This window comes from Myodes glareolus, chromosome 25, assembly GCF_982192425.1.
Source record: "Myodes glareolus chromosome 25, mMyoGla1.1, whole genome shotgun sequence".
NCBI lineage: Eukaryota > Metazoa > Chordata > Mammalia > Rodentia > Cricetidae > Myodes > Myodes glareolus.
In genome coordinates, this window is record NC_142050.1 from 10,214,216 (window position 1) to 10,228,083 (window position 13,868).

Genomic DNA, 13,868 nt, shown 5'->3' on the forward strand with positions numbered 1-13,868 from the left:
AAAAACTGCTTTCATAAGCAACTAATTAATGTACTAGGAACCTTGGGTCCCCTTTTCTGTCCATCCAAGGTTATTGCTTGCTAAAACTTAGCCATGTCACTCGTACTCAGCAGATAAACACAGCATGACCAAATTTTCTCCTTTCCCCCTAATTTTCTTCCTTAGATTAATTTGACTTTTAGCCACCTGTCTGAAGCTGTCTGATTTGAGAAGTTTCATTATTAAAGAATGAATTTACTATAAGACACCTTTGTAGGGTAAATAAATGGAGAGTATTACCTCAGCAACTACTTTCCAACACGCACAGCAATTGATATTCACAAAGGAACTTTTCCTGGCAAGAGCAAATATCCATGATTTCTGGGCAGCTACTTGTGGTCTTTGGGAACTGCATCTAAGTAGTTTACTACTGACTGATATAAACCCTACCTAGAGGATATCATGTCCCATACAGTTATTTGAATCTGAATATTTCCAAGATTCATTTTTTTTCTTAAAGTATTAACCAGCCCTTCCTGATGAAACTGGGTTACACATTTCTTCCCATCTCATAACCTTGAAGTTGTCTTTTGGCTACATCCACATTTAATCCATCCAAAAACACAAAAATGTTTATAATGAGTCATAGCAAGGTCTATAAAAATTTTAGGTTTTTGCTACCTTTACCTCCAAGATAACAGGTTAGATTGACGAAGATTCAGACATTGGCAAAAGACGGAGAACTCCTGCCTCAACGACAAAGAACTTTCCTGTGACAGCGTCACAAGTGTACTGTTCACATCAGTTTTCCTTTTCCTCGAGGCTCTAGACACTGTGCGTGAGGAATGTGCTTACACAATGGCCTTGAAAGACACTGAAGTCAAAAGCCGCCTCATCTTTGCGGTGAGCTAGAAAGAAACCTGTTCTTTGCCCAGGTAAGATAGACACTACCCTTTTATGCTTCCAACAGTCAAATATGCCCTTTGCTACAAAATGAAACAGCTCTATCTGTATCTTTGCAAGCTGTTTATCACATTAATATTTTTGAAAATATTTGGGGGGAATAATAAGTTATTGGGTCAGGCTTGGTGGCATACTCCTTTCATAACAGCACTTGAAAGATAGAGAGAGGTGGATCTTTGAGTTCCAGGTTGGCCTGGCCTACATAGTGACTTCCAGGACAGGCAGGGTTATGCAGAGAAAAGGTAACTAATTAATTACTTAATCAATAGTAATCTGAGGGTCCCTATGCTCTAAAATGCTACAAAAGGATAAGAAAAATGTGAGGAATTGAAACTTAAGAAATAAGAGTGAGCCAGGCCCAGCCTGCAGCACAGGTGCTATTAAAAGAAAACATCAGATTGAAACGTTTATTCCTTTGTGCCTCCCCACCTTTCCCTATGACCAAAGCAAAGACTGTTAATAGTATTAAGGAAATTTAAAGCAAAAAAAAAAACAATTTGTAACCAGAATAGACAGAACATTGAATACCTTTGCAGTGAATTTGGGTACAAGCGTGTTCAGTCTTCTGTGCACAGCTACACACTTTGAAAGGTCAACTCTTGGTCATCATCCTAAAAATGCTGTTCTTCAGACAGCAGTCAAGGTACCAGAATTGAAAGGATTTCCGGACAAAGTTCCATCAGACATACCAGGCAATAAAAGACATGATTATGATGAATTCAGGCCGCCAAAGACACGCTCCACTTCAGAAGAGGGTTCTGAATGACGTCTTTCCTTTCTTTCATGTACTGCTTCACTGTTCTCTCTTTTCTTTTTCTCCATCCTCCTCTTGGTTAGCATTGCGTGCACACCCTATGAGCTGGCAGCACTATATAACAGACATGGTTTGAAACCACTTCATATACTACTGTTGGAGTAAATATCCATTTACTACATACCCAAAGGAGTCTCATATATCATCTCTATCTTACAGAAGAGAAAAGCAAGACATAGAAAGTTGTATGTTGTCTTCTCTAAGGCCTCCCAGCTAGTAAACATTATAATCAGACTTGAATTTAGAAGGTTAACCCAAACATCCATGTTTCACACTGTTTCATGTAACTTATCATCACCATATTATATGGCTTCTGTATTTTTTCATATGACACCACATATTAGAAAGATAGAGCTGCCCTTAAGGGGTTTTAATATTTTTTGATCAGTGATTCCTAAAGTTGATACTACCATACCGTGATCTTGATGTCTTCTCATTTGAAAGAATTCCCAAGTTACCTAATGAAGATTCAATCCATACTGAAGCATAATATCTCATTAGAAGTATGGCAATAAGTCAGGTGACTATTCGCCAACTCATAGGCTCTTATTTTATTCCAGTTTGTTTGAACTATAAATATTTCAGTAAGAAATGTATTGCATGTAAATGAGATGTAGACATGATTCTCTACTATGATCTCAGTCCCAGAACAATTTTTCTGATTGACAGGTAAGGGTTCCTATGTATTTTGTGCAATTCCAGACGGCACTGTGACCCACATTTCACCAGTAGGCTGTCTGTTAGAGCACCAAGCCTCCACCTCCCCATTGAGGTACCAATGTGATGATGGTAAACAGATATCCAACCATCATCTCCATATCCTGCGTTAGATGTTTTTCGGACATTATTATCCAGAGCCAATTTCCAAGTCAATATTTTTGTGCAATCTAATAGAAAAGTTTTGGTTGATATCGAGGTTTTACTTCATATTTAAAGATCTATCGTAGACATCAATCATTCTTTCTGTCATTTCATCACAAATTTTCATTTTTATCATTCTATTGAATTTGTTGACATTTATGTAAAAAAAGTTTTAATTTGTAAATATGTTAATATACTTCTCTTGTCTTCTGCAGATTTTGAATTGCTAGCAAAATCTCTTTCAGGTCCTAACTTTTGCTTGAAGTAGTTTACATACGGTTTTAAAACATTTTTTGTCAGTACTGTGATCAAACCCAAAGCCTGACATTTGCTCAGATACATTCTACTCTTGAAACGGTTGCCAGAACCTTCTTGTATTATTTTTTCTATGATTAGGTTTTTATTCAAATATGCTGTCTCTGTGTGTTCTTTATGGGTGAAGTGTGTTTTAATAGTATATACAGAATACTTTTATTCTGTGGTAGGATTTTTTCCTCTGTTGATTTCTTCTCAGCTACTGGTTTCATGGGAGCTGCAGTCTTTATCAACCTCATGCCCCCCTCCACCCAGCAGGCCTAGTCAGCTTCTTGACATTCGCAGGTTTATTTCATGTCTTGCTGTCTGCACACCTCTTATCAGCAGCCCCCTTCTCTGCCTCCTCCTGCTTTAATTTGGCTGCTACCACTGTTTCCTCTACTTCCACTTCTTTTGCCTTCTGGCTGAGAGAAGAATGGTGTCCCTGTGCGTAGCCTTTGTGTACCAGTGCAGCTTCTACACAATTCTCTGTTTCTTCGGTGACTTCTTCTGCAGGAGTCTGATGAATCTTTGTGCATAGGGCTCAGAGAGTTCTTTGGCCATCTGGGCTTTCCAAGATTCAGTAAATGCTTGTGTTTATCATCTTGAGGATTGGATGGTTACCCTCACTCTTGCGGGAAGCATCCTATGCCAAGAACCAACAACTCATCCTCTCTTCTCCAAAGCACTTTCAGTCCAAAGGCATCAATACTCTACATGCCCGCCAGGAACAAGTTTTAAATGTTCAGCCTGCTTACAATAAGCAGAGTAATACCAGGTTGGATGTTTTTATTGAGAATATCCCTATATTTGAATATTTGGTCATATATTTGAATATTTTGTCATCAAGGAATGGTACTTTCTGAAAGGATTAGGAAGTGTGGCATTGTTGGAAGAAGTGTGTCACTGGGAGTGGGCTTTGAGCTTTCTAAAGCCCATACAAAGATCAGAGTCTCTCTCTCTCTCTCAGTCAGGGGATCACAATGTAGCTCTCATCTATTTCTCCAGCACCATATCTGCCTATACGCCACCACGCTTCCTGTCATTATGATAATGGACTATACCTCTGAAACTGCAATTAAGCTATTATATTAAATACTTTGTATCATAAGAGTTTCCACAGCCATGGAGTCTGCTCACAGTAATAGAGCATTGGCTAAGAAACCAGGCAAGTTTCTGAAGGCCTTGAGAATAATATTATCTTCATTGTAAGTGATCCAGGGCTCCCTAAGCTGGCTATGTCATCTGTTTCTCACTTTTCACAAGCCAACTCTCATTCACAGAGAGATAGAGATTTTTTGAAGTCATCCCAAGCCTTACATCATTTAAAAACAGAACAACCTTCTTAGTCTTCCTATAACCTTCAACCTTATCTTCCATCACCAAAGGTAGTTCAAGGACTTCCTCAAAATGATGACTCAGACATCACCAAAGCCGGAAGGACTGAGGCAGCCAGGGCACAGCAAGAACATATTGCTTTTGGATTGTATTTACTCTGTAGTGCCAAAGGTAATAGGTTTTGTTTGGTGAAAACACAAGGCCTCCATGACACACATTTCAGAAGACACCCTGACCAGCACAGTGGGACCCACCATTTGGAACTCTTGAAGCTGGAGGCCCATCTCCACCAGTATGTCAAGACTCAACACTGGTCTGATGGCATAGGGCTGTCTGATGTTTTGGTGCAAGTTGGTGTGAACCAAGTTCACTATATCTGGCTTTAAGCACAGCTGGCAAAGTGACATTTTTTGCTAGATTAAATCCCATTTTCAGAGTACACTCTGTGAGAGGAATGGCACATATCATGTATCTTTAATTCTTAGATTTGCATTTTAAGCTATCTAAACTTTATTTTCTTTACTGGATTTTTCCTATACAATATATTCATGCTTTTCCAGATCCCCAGCTCCTCTCAGGTCCTGTCACCTCCTGACTCATCCAAACCCATATCCTTTCTTTCTCTTTAAAACAAACAAACAAAATATACTCTGCAGCCACCAAAGGAGAAATGTGAATACCAACCCAGCTAGCTACACTCTTCTAGAGCTAACACTTCCCTCTACAAGGAAAACATGCCTTAAATATGTACTAGTACAATAGTGCCTCAAAGTCTCTAGAAGTAATCAACCAATATCTCATTGGCTTTAAGGCCCACTCCATGAAATGGAACTCATACCCAACAAGGCTTGGGTGGTCAAGAGATTTGAGACTAGATAAACCAAGAACCTGAGACCAGACAGGCCAGAGACATAGCAACATTGAGAAGAGATTTCAAAGACCAAAGGGAATGGGGGACACTAAGGAGAAAAGGTCTTCTAAACACAGCAGGTGCTCACAGAGACTGTGGCAGCATGTAGAGCACCTGCAAGTATCTATGCCGAAAGAGGTCCCAACACTGAGAGGAGACATGAACAAAAGTCCCCATCCCTAACCTAGAAGCTACCTCTAGTTGGTAAACACTCACAGGTTAAATATTTCTTCTTGCCAACAGAGTCTCATGGGGGATATAAACCACAGCTAAAGGCAGGTCCCATGCCCCATGCCCCATACCCCATGCCCCATGCCCCATGCCCCATGCCCCGCAGTAGGTGGCCAGCACAAAACTTAGTGACATAGTTTGAGGTTCTTTGTCTAATAATATTCTATCAGGCCTTTTTCTATGCCTTACAGATCCTTTGTGTGTATATTATGGCTTCCATTTTTGTGCTGCTATGGATTCCTGTGTGAAACTTGTGTGTCTTTCTCTATGTCTATTTCCTGTGATTTTTTTCATTGGTTCTTTTTCTTCTGCTTATTTTGTTTGTCTTATTCTGATTTACTTGCTTTTATTTTATATTAATTTATTTTATTATAATTCTTTAGATGCCCGTTTGTTTTCTATAAAGGGGCAAAAGTGTGTAGATTTGGATGGGAAGGGAAGTGGGGAAGATGATGGAAGATCATGGGGTAGATGGAAAGGGACCATACCCAGAACACATCTTCTGGAAAAAAAAAACTATTTTCAATAAAAAAAAACTGAGGGGGAAAAACAGGAGCATTTGATGTGATGAGCACTGTGAAACCTAAACCTGTCCTTTCACAGGGACAGCAACCGTGTCAGAAAACTTGTTTAGCAAGCTTCTGTTTATTGAATTGTGTAGTAAATCCTGTAATTTAAAGGATGTATTTGTGGGCAGTATTTTACCTTATTGATCTATTTTTAATCTGTCTGTGCCGAATGATGCAGGGATGACCAATTGTCAAAAGTCTATATGGGTGGGGAAAGCAAATACACTGTCATTTGTGTGAATTAGTGAAAATAAAAAGAATAAAAACAAGAGAAAATAGTTGTAAAATAATACGCAAATTCACATAGACTATATCTCAAACTACGATATATATATGATGCTGTCTATTTCCTACCTTTCACATTTTCATATAATAATAATCTTGATAAGGATCAAGATTAATTTTACATAAGTATGAGGAAATCAGATAGGAATATACCAATATAATACATAAATATGTAGATGATTTTGAAAAACGTTAGTGTCACAGTAAACAATCTTTCTAAAATTAAAGACACTCAAACAATGTTGCTGTTTTATAATATGTCCTGAAATTTTTGCAGTTAACCATGTTCTGCGGAAAGTTCCTAAGCAACTATCTATCAAACAATAATATTATCTAGCCCGAGGAATACAGAAATAAAAATGTGACACCTACTCAGGTTGCCGTTTGGCCTTCATAGCAGCTGTGACAGAGGCGTAGGCGACTTGTAACCACTCTAAGAAAGACTTAAGCATCCCAGTGCATACTCTCACCCTCGCTGGAATTTTGTCCCTACAGGGTTGCTTACACTCTACCTCTACTGATCTTTCAGGACAAGCAAAATACTGTGGAAAATGAATTTCATCCCCCACCCTTGTGAATTTGGGATTGCCTTAGTATCATCACAATCACTATGTTGGTAGTGCTGATTTGGGTATTGCATGTTGTTTAAAGGGAAGTTATAGAAAAACAATAAAAATTCTAGCTACACAGTTTGGGTATATTTAGTTCAGGTGTGCTGACCATGCAGCATCTTGGCAATGTCTACTTTATTCAGTCAACACTTTTCCTTCAATAAACCCTAAAACTAAGACACGGATTGCATTTATTCACAGAAATCACTGCTTAATGGTATGCAGAGATAGGAGATAACAAGCATCCTTGTCATCTCTCAGTATCTAATCTTGTTTTTTGTTGGCACTGAATTGCCTGATGTCCTGTTTATAGTCATTGCTGAGACTGCCTTTTATGAGGCCATCATGAAGCTCTGTGGAAGCCTTCAAGGGAATATCATTTAAAAGACAGAAAGTCAGGTGCTGATATGTCTAAGTAACTACTAATAATTAATTAAAATGTGTTTCAATTAGTGAGTTCTTTAACACCCCACCTTTGCCTAAAACTGTCCATAATCAATAAACAGTATGTGGGGCATTGTATTAATAATATATGCTTGTGTAATGATCAACATTATGTCCTCCTTAGTCTATGTTTAGTTTCAAAATACCATAATCAAAAGCATCTTTTTCATGCAGAGGAGACGTGGTACATCTATCACAGTAATGGTGTGAAAACATAATGATGCTTTCCTACAAAGGAAAACCTCTCCTCTTTGATGTTTGAGGCTGGCTTCCATTTACCACGGCCTCAGTAATCTGAGACGAAAACATATATTACCCACACTATCAAAGATGCTGCGACTTGCTGCTAACAAGCATATGCTTAATTGCAGAATGTAAAATGATGTGTCTGCCTTTGATTTTCATGGTGATACCTCTTTATTAAAACAGTATAGGCAGTGCTACCTAAAAACATCCTCAGATGCAATACTCTTTTTTTTTCATCAAAGTATCCTCCAAACCAGGAAGTAGAAACCATAATGATGTTTAGTCTAAACTATGAATCATTACATGCTGTCATGTTTGTGATTTTACCTCATTCTGAAGCAACTCATTTATATTTTTTGTGGGCGAAATAACAATTACTCTGAGAAACACAAATTAAAGTAAAATCTAAGTGATTGTAGGTTAAGGCATTCTAATAAATGTTATATATTTTTTCAATCTAAATAAAAATCAATTCTTCACATTAAAAGCTAATCTATGGCAATCACTCTCTTGCCTGCACACACACACACACACACACACACACACACACACACACACACACACACACATTCGTTCAAACTTGCCTGATCATAGCATGAGCAAACACTGTCTCGCATGGTTTATTGTGAGTACTAAATTAGATTATCATTGCAAAGTGCCCACTTCAGTGTTAGGTTAATAATGAACATCAGTTATTGGTTTTGAAGATAAAAACAAACGTGAGTTAAAGATTTTGGAGCTTATAATACTTACCAAACAGGGACACGGAGGAAGGGCATACAAAAGAAAGCACAATAGTGAGTAAGAAGAGGAAGATCTAAGGGTAAAATGGAGGACCAGAAGTCAGGAGTCGGGCAAGAGTTACAGCACAAGTCTTACTAGAAGCATGTTAAGCTCAGGAAGTTCTTAGTGATCGCTCACTGCAATACCTAAGATGTCTTTGTGTACTGCTCCAAAGGAAGTTCCTTGGGAAGTTGAGTAAGCTTCCAGGGAAATTCAGGTAGGTTGGTGTAATCATCTCTCTTGTACATATTAAAACTCTAGATGTCTTTAAAGGAATTCTTGCCATCAAAGCCCACATGGTGTGAATTCTGATCAGGGCTGGTGGCAAGAACAGAGAAAATTCATCAGCTTTTTCAAGTCGGTGTCAGATTGGATTCCCAGGAGGTAAGACTGGACAGATCCTAGGAGTTTGTCTGCCTTGATGGGGACTCCAAAATTTTGTCTGTTTAAATCTTGGCAAAATTTCTTGTCCTGCTTTTCTCTCATGCAGACAAAAAGCTCACAGAATCATCTAAATTCCCTAAGGCTCTTCAAAGTAAAGCCAATCCATTAACCACAGAGCCTCTTATCCAAACTAAACAACCTAGCTCCAGCATGGTCCAAGTCTATTCCCCATGATTTCTGAGATACTTCTCTAACTAACATGGGATAGCATTATGCTGTGAATGAACAGGTAGAACCTGAGCAGCAAAATTAGAAGAACTTCCTATATTTTACATGAATGTCATCCCATACCCACAGAATTATGATAAATTCACACTGTCACAAAGTGAGAATTTCCAGCAAATGCTTATCATTATCAAGCAGTGTTGGTAATGACTGATTAACTACCTAGATTTTTCGCAATTGAAAAACATAAAACAAAAAATGAGAAAACATGAGGTGTGTGTATTTAGGTATATGACATAGCGGTGAGACAATTTCATCTTGTCTACTTGAAGCATTTACTTAATTTGTCCAAAATTCATAATATAACTATTTTACTACAAAACACAGTAGTTAGTACGAGCTGTTGTAAATGTCTTAAACAAATGAATAAATAAAAGACACAATAAAGTAAGGAGAGAGTTATTGAAAGACTGGGACTCATAAAGTCCTTATAATTCATTGGGTTTTAGTCAAAAAAGAAAATGCTACATGTAACAGAATAAAAAATTTTAAAAAATATAAAAGATAAGGTGAGTAAATACTTAAGAGATTGCTTTAGTGTCTCAGGAAAAGAGCACCTCCTAAAAGATGCCAACATTGAGCCATTTAGTAGAGGTCTACGGATACCACAAAAGTATTAAAGACTAGAATGAAATTAGGGACTAGATGACAAGAGCTACTAGGTAGGACAATTGGCTTCTGTGGATTTCCTGTCTACAGGCCATCTGCATGCAATATGTCATGCTTGTAGAACTATGCGTATGTCAGACATTCCCTTCTGCTCAGTAAATGTACCAATCTAACTTTCCAGAAGTAAATTTTGAAACACTAAATGTTCATGCTCACATCAAACATTGGGGGAATGTATCATATAATTCAAGTTCAAATATTACAAGTATTTCAGGAGCTATCTCAAGTGCTCTGACTACCTTTGCCAATGATGCCCCCAAAGTCCACATAATAGAACTCTGTAATTGTTTAAACTAAAGATACAGATAAACTTCATGTTATCAATAATGCTGAATTTGTTCTGGAACCACAAAAGCATCACATTATAAGAAAATAACACTCAAAGAACAAAAATGATAGCTGTGGAGATTTTTTAAATGGTAGAAGACACCAAAATTTCTATAGGTGGAATATCTTCAAATGAAATACAGAATACTGACTGGAGAATAAAATTTAAAAAAAATTCTGTATTTGTTATTAGAATAGAAATTTCAAGGTATCACCAAAGTTAAAGAAAATATATGAAAATCATGTTGCTTTAAAACTTCCAACTGTGGGACTTTTAGAGTATATCTCAGCTTTTAGCGTACTTATATAGCATGCACAGGACCCTGGGTTCGATCGTCAGCACACATTGCCTGAATAGAGTGGCCCATGTCTCCAATCTTAGCACTTCCTGGTGGAGGCAGGACCAGGACTTCAAGGTCATCCTTGTTTACAGGAAAGGTTTGAAGACAGTCAGAGCAATGTGAGTTATGTGAAAGTTTTTCTTTAAAGAAAACAAACAAAACATGAAAAAGAATAAAGACAAGAGAACCTCCCAAATGATAATCATGGGTGCCTGAATCCAGAGCATCTGTTCACACTGTGTTGCCTGGGCACTTCTCAATGCTAACAACACAGAGACTAGAAAAGACCTCTCAGGAGAAGAACTGAAAACTAAAAGGCAAAAGGAGGAAGGTTTCCCAATCTAGCAAAATCTAGAAAAACCATTCCAGATCAGAATTATATATCTTAATGAAGGATACTCACGTGCAGGGAAAGAATAAAATATTTTCTGCTCCACAAAAAAATAGTCCTACCACATATATGGTCTCCCTGTCCTACAACCTTCTAAGTAAGAACCTGCCAGAAGACAAATAAATGTCCAAATAGCAGAGCATCCTGCCCAACAAAGGAAATGAGACACTTACCCATAAAAGGATATTTAAGAATGAGCCCTAATTTAAGCATATCACAAAATTCTGTGTGACAAATCTCCAGAAACATGCACTCAACAAGACCACATTTCAAAATAATGAAGGAATATTCCCATATCCACTCAAGAGCTTAAGAGTTTAGTGAGAAATGTAAAATTTATAGAAAACCAAAATATTATTAACTACATAAAAATTAGAGCCTATAAAGAGGGAAATTATATACTATGTGAATCAGTCACATATAGTGGAATCTTGGTCACTCCTTGTAAGCCCCAAGAGTTGATCTGAACAAAATTGGCATACAACTGCACTAGGAATGCATATGTGTGCTAAGAGCAATAATGAGTTCTGAAACAAAGATGAATCTCCATTGCTCAAAGTTATCATTGCCTGACAATGTGACAGCAAATACCAAAATTTAGTTAAATGTTGGAATTAATTGCCTATATATGGTTGTAATGGAGGCGTGTGTATCAGTTAGGCAGTGATGCTTAACAAACACAGTGAGTTAAGAACTATTCCCATTAGCTCAGGTAAACTGTTCAGTTGGTGTCCCCAGCATGGTCTTGACCACTTTGCTCATGTTCTCACTCCTCCTTTCGGAGCTCAGCCCAGTGCTCCAATGCAGGTCTCTGCCTCTGTTTCCATCAGTTGCTAGATATTTAAGATATTTATCAGTCTGACTAGAGGGCAAGGCCAGTTTGGGCACCCTCTCCTTTATTGCTTAGGGTCTAGGCTGGAGTCATCCTTGCAGATTCCTGGGAATTTCTTTAGAGCCAGGTTTCTTGTTAATCCCATAATGGCTCCCTCAATCAAGATATCTCTTTCCTTGCTTTCATCTCTACCTTTCCTACATCTTGACTATCCCATTCCCTCAAGTTATCCTCGCCCCCTCCTTTTCTATCCTCCTCTTCCCCTTCTACCCTCACTTCCCTGCCAACTCCTATGCTCCCAATTTTGTCAGGTGATATTGTCTATTTCGACATTCCAGGTGGATCTATATATGTTTTTCTTAGGATTCACCTTATTACTTAGCTTCTCTAGGATCATAAATTATAGGCTCAATATATTTTGTTTATAGGTAGTATCCACTTACAAGTGATCAAGACCATGATGGGAACATCCACTGAAACAGTCTACTTGACCTAATAGAAGCTCACCAACACCAGTTGGACTGGGAAGGAACAAGCATAGGATAAAACTAGTCCGTATAAATATGGCTGACAGTTGCATGGCTGGGGCAGACTTAGGGGCCACTGGAATTGGCATCAGAATTTATTCCTACTGCTTATACTGGAGTTTTGGGAACCTCTTCTCTTTGGATGAATACCTTGCTCAGCCTAGATATAGTAGGGAGGGCCTTGAACCTTCTCCAAAGCAATATGCCTTACCCTCTCTGAGGAGTGGAAGGGGATGAGGTGGGAGGTGGTAAGTGGAAGGAATGGGAGGAGGGGAGGGAATGGGAATTTGGATTCGCTATGTATAATGAAAAAAAGATAATTTTTTTCTTTTAAAAAATAAAAATAAAGAAAAAGGAAAAATGAATTAGTTCCACATGCAATTTTCATGAATATAAGAAAATAAGGAGTAAGAAGATGGCTCAGTCCTTAGTCCAGATCACCAGCATGCACATAAAAGGCCAGATGTGGCAGCAAGTACTTGTCATTACAGCACAGAGAAGGAAAGACAGAAAGATTCCGATGGCTTGCTTGCCAGTCAGTGTGATAAATCAGTGATCCCAAGATCAGTAAAGAGAGCTTATATCAAAAATCAGGTGGATGGTGATAGAGGAAGACCTAATGTTAATTTCTACACACACACACACACACACACACACACACACACACACACAGGCACATTGCCCTATTGATCAACTCACATCCAAAACTCTTGACCAAATAAGTTCCAATTTCTGTCAAACTATAATTTGTAACTCAGGATACAAAGTTAATTCAGCCTATGACAACCCTTTTCAGTCACTTCAGCATGATATTCTTAGCAGTCTTAGTCCTAGAATTATATCTGGATTTATAACCACTGTATTAATTTCTTTAAGTTTCATAGACAGAAGCAGATGAAAGTATACCAAAATAAGCATTGAGAATTCACAGAGATTGTTGGTCTTCTTGTGTCTTAATATTCACTGAAAGCATTAAAAGTGAACCTGTGTAGGCTTATAGTCATATTATTTTAGAAATTACTTTGCATTTTATCCATATCCTTACTTTCCCAGAACACCATGAGTAAACAGCCAAGCTTTCTGAGAACCATGAAGTCAGTGAAATTGAAATACTAATCCACATTTTTACTCCAATTTGATTGTCTTATTTTCAGTATTTATGCTGGTTTTGCTCAGCCTTTGTTTTCCTTCATTCGCTCAATTGCATAGTGAAGCACCCCAAACTGTGGGATCTAGTAGATAATTCCTATACCTGTATCGGTCGCTTTTCTAATTACTGCAACAACATACCTTACAAAAGCATCTTAAGGCAGGGAATTCTTGTTTGAGCTCACAGCCTGAGAAAATAAACTCTTTCCATATAGACGAACAGAAAATGTGCTCATATTGTATCTGTGGTCAAGAAACAGAGTAAGGAAACCTAGTCTTCCACTGGCTTCCTCTTGTTTCCTTTCCGGTTTTAGACTCCAAGCTATGGATGGTGCCACCCACTTTCCGGGTGACCTTTCTTTCTCAGTTAAACCTCTCTGTAAACACCCTCACAAGCATCCCCAGAGAAGTGCCATCCAGGTGATTCTAAACCTAGTCAAGCTGACAATGGAGATGAAGCATTTGTAGTCAGACTTTCCTTTAGGCTGCCACCTTACAAAGAATAACATAGGGTCTTATTATTAATTATCAATGCTAGGCCTTAGCCAAGGCTTGTCTCATTAGCTCTTATAACCTAAAATAACCTGATTTATGAACCTACATCTTACCATGTGGCTTTTGTCATTTATTTTATT

The 13,868-nt window shown here is 38.1% G+C and overlaps 1 pseudogene; it reads right to left on the reverse strand.

Annotated features, from left to right (window-relative positions):
- Nucleotides 1-3,388: 3,388 nt before the first annotated feature.
- LOC125409827 (large ribosomal subunit protein uL4 pseudogene) lies at nt 3,389-4,678 on the reverse strand (annotated as a pseudogene).
- Nucleotides 4,679-13,868: the final 9,190 nt, after the last annotated feature.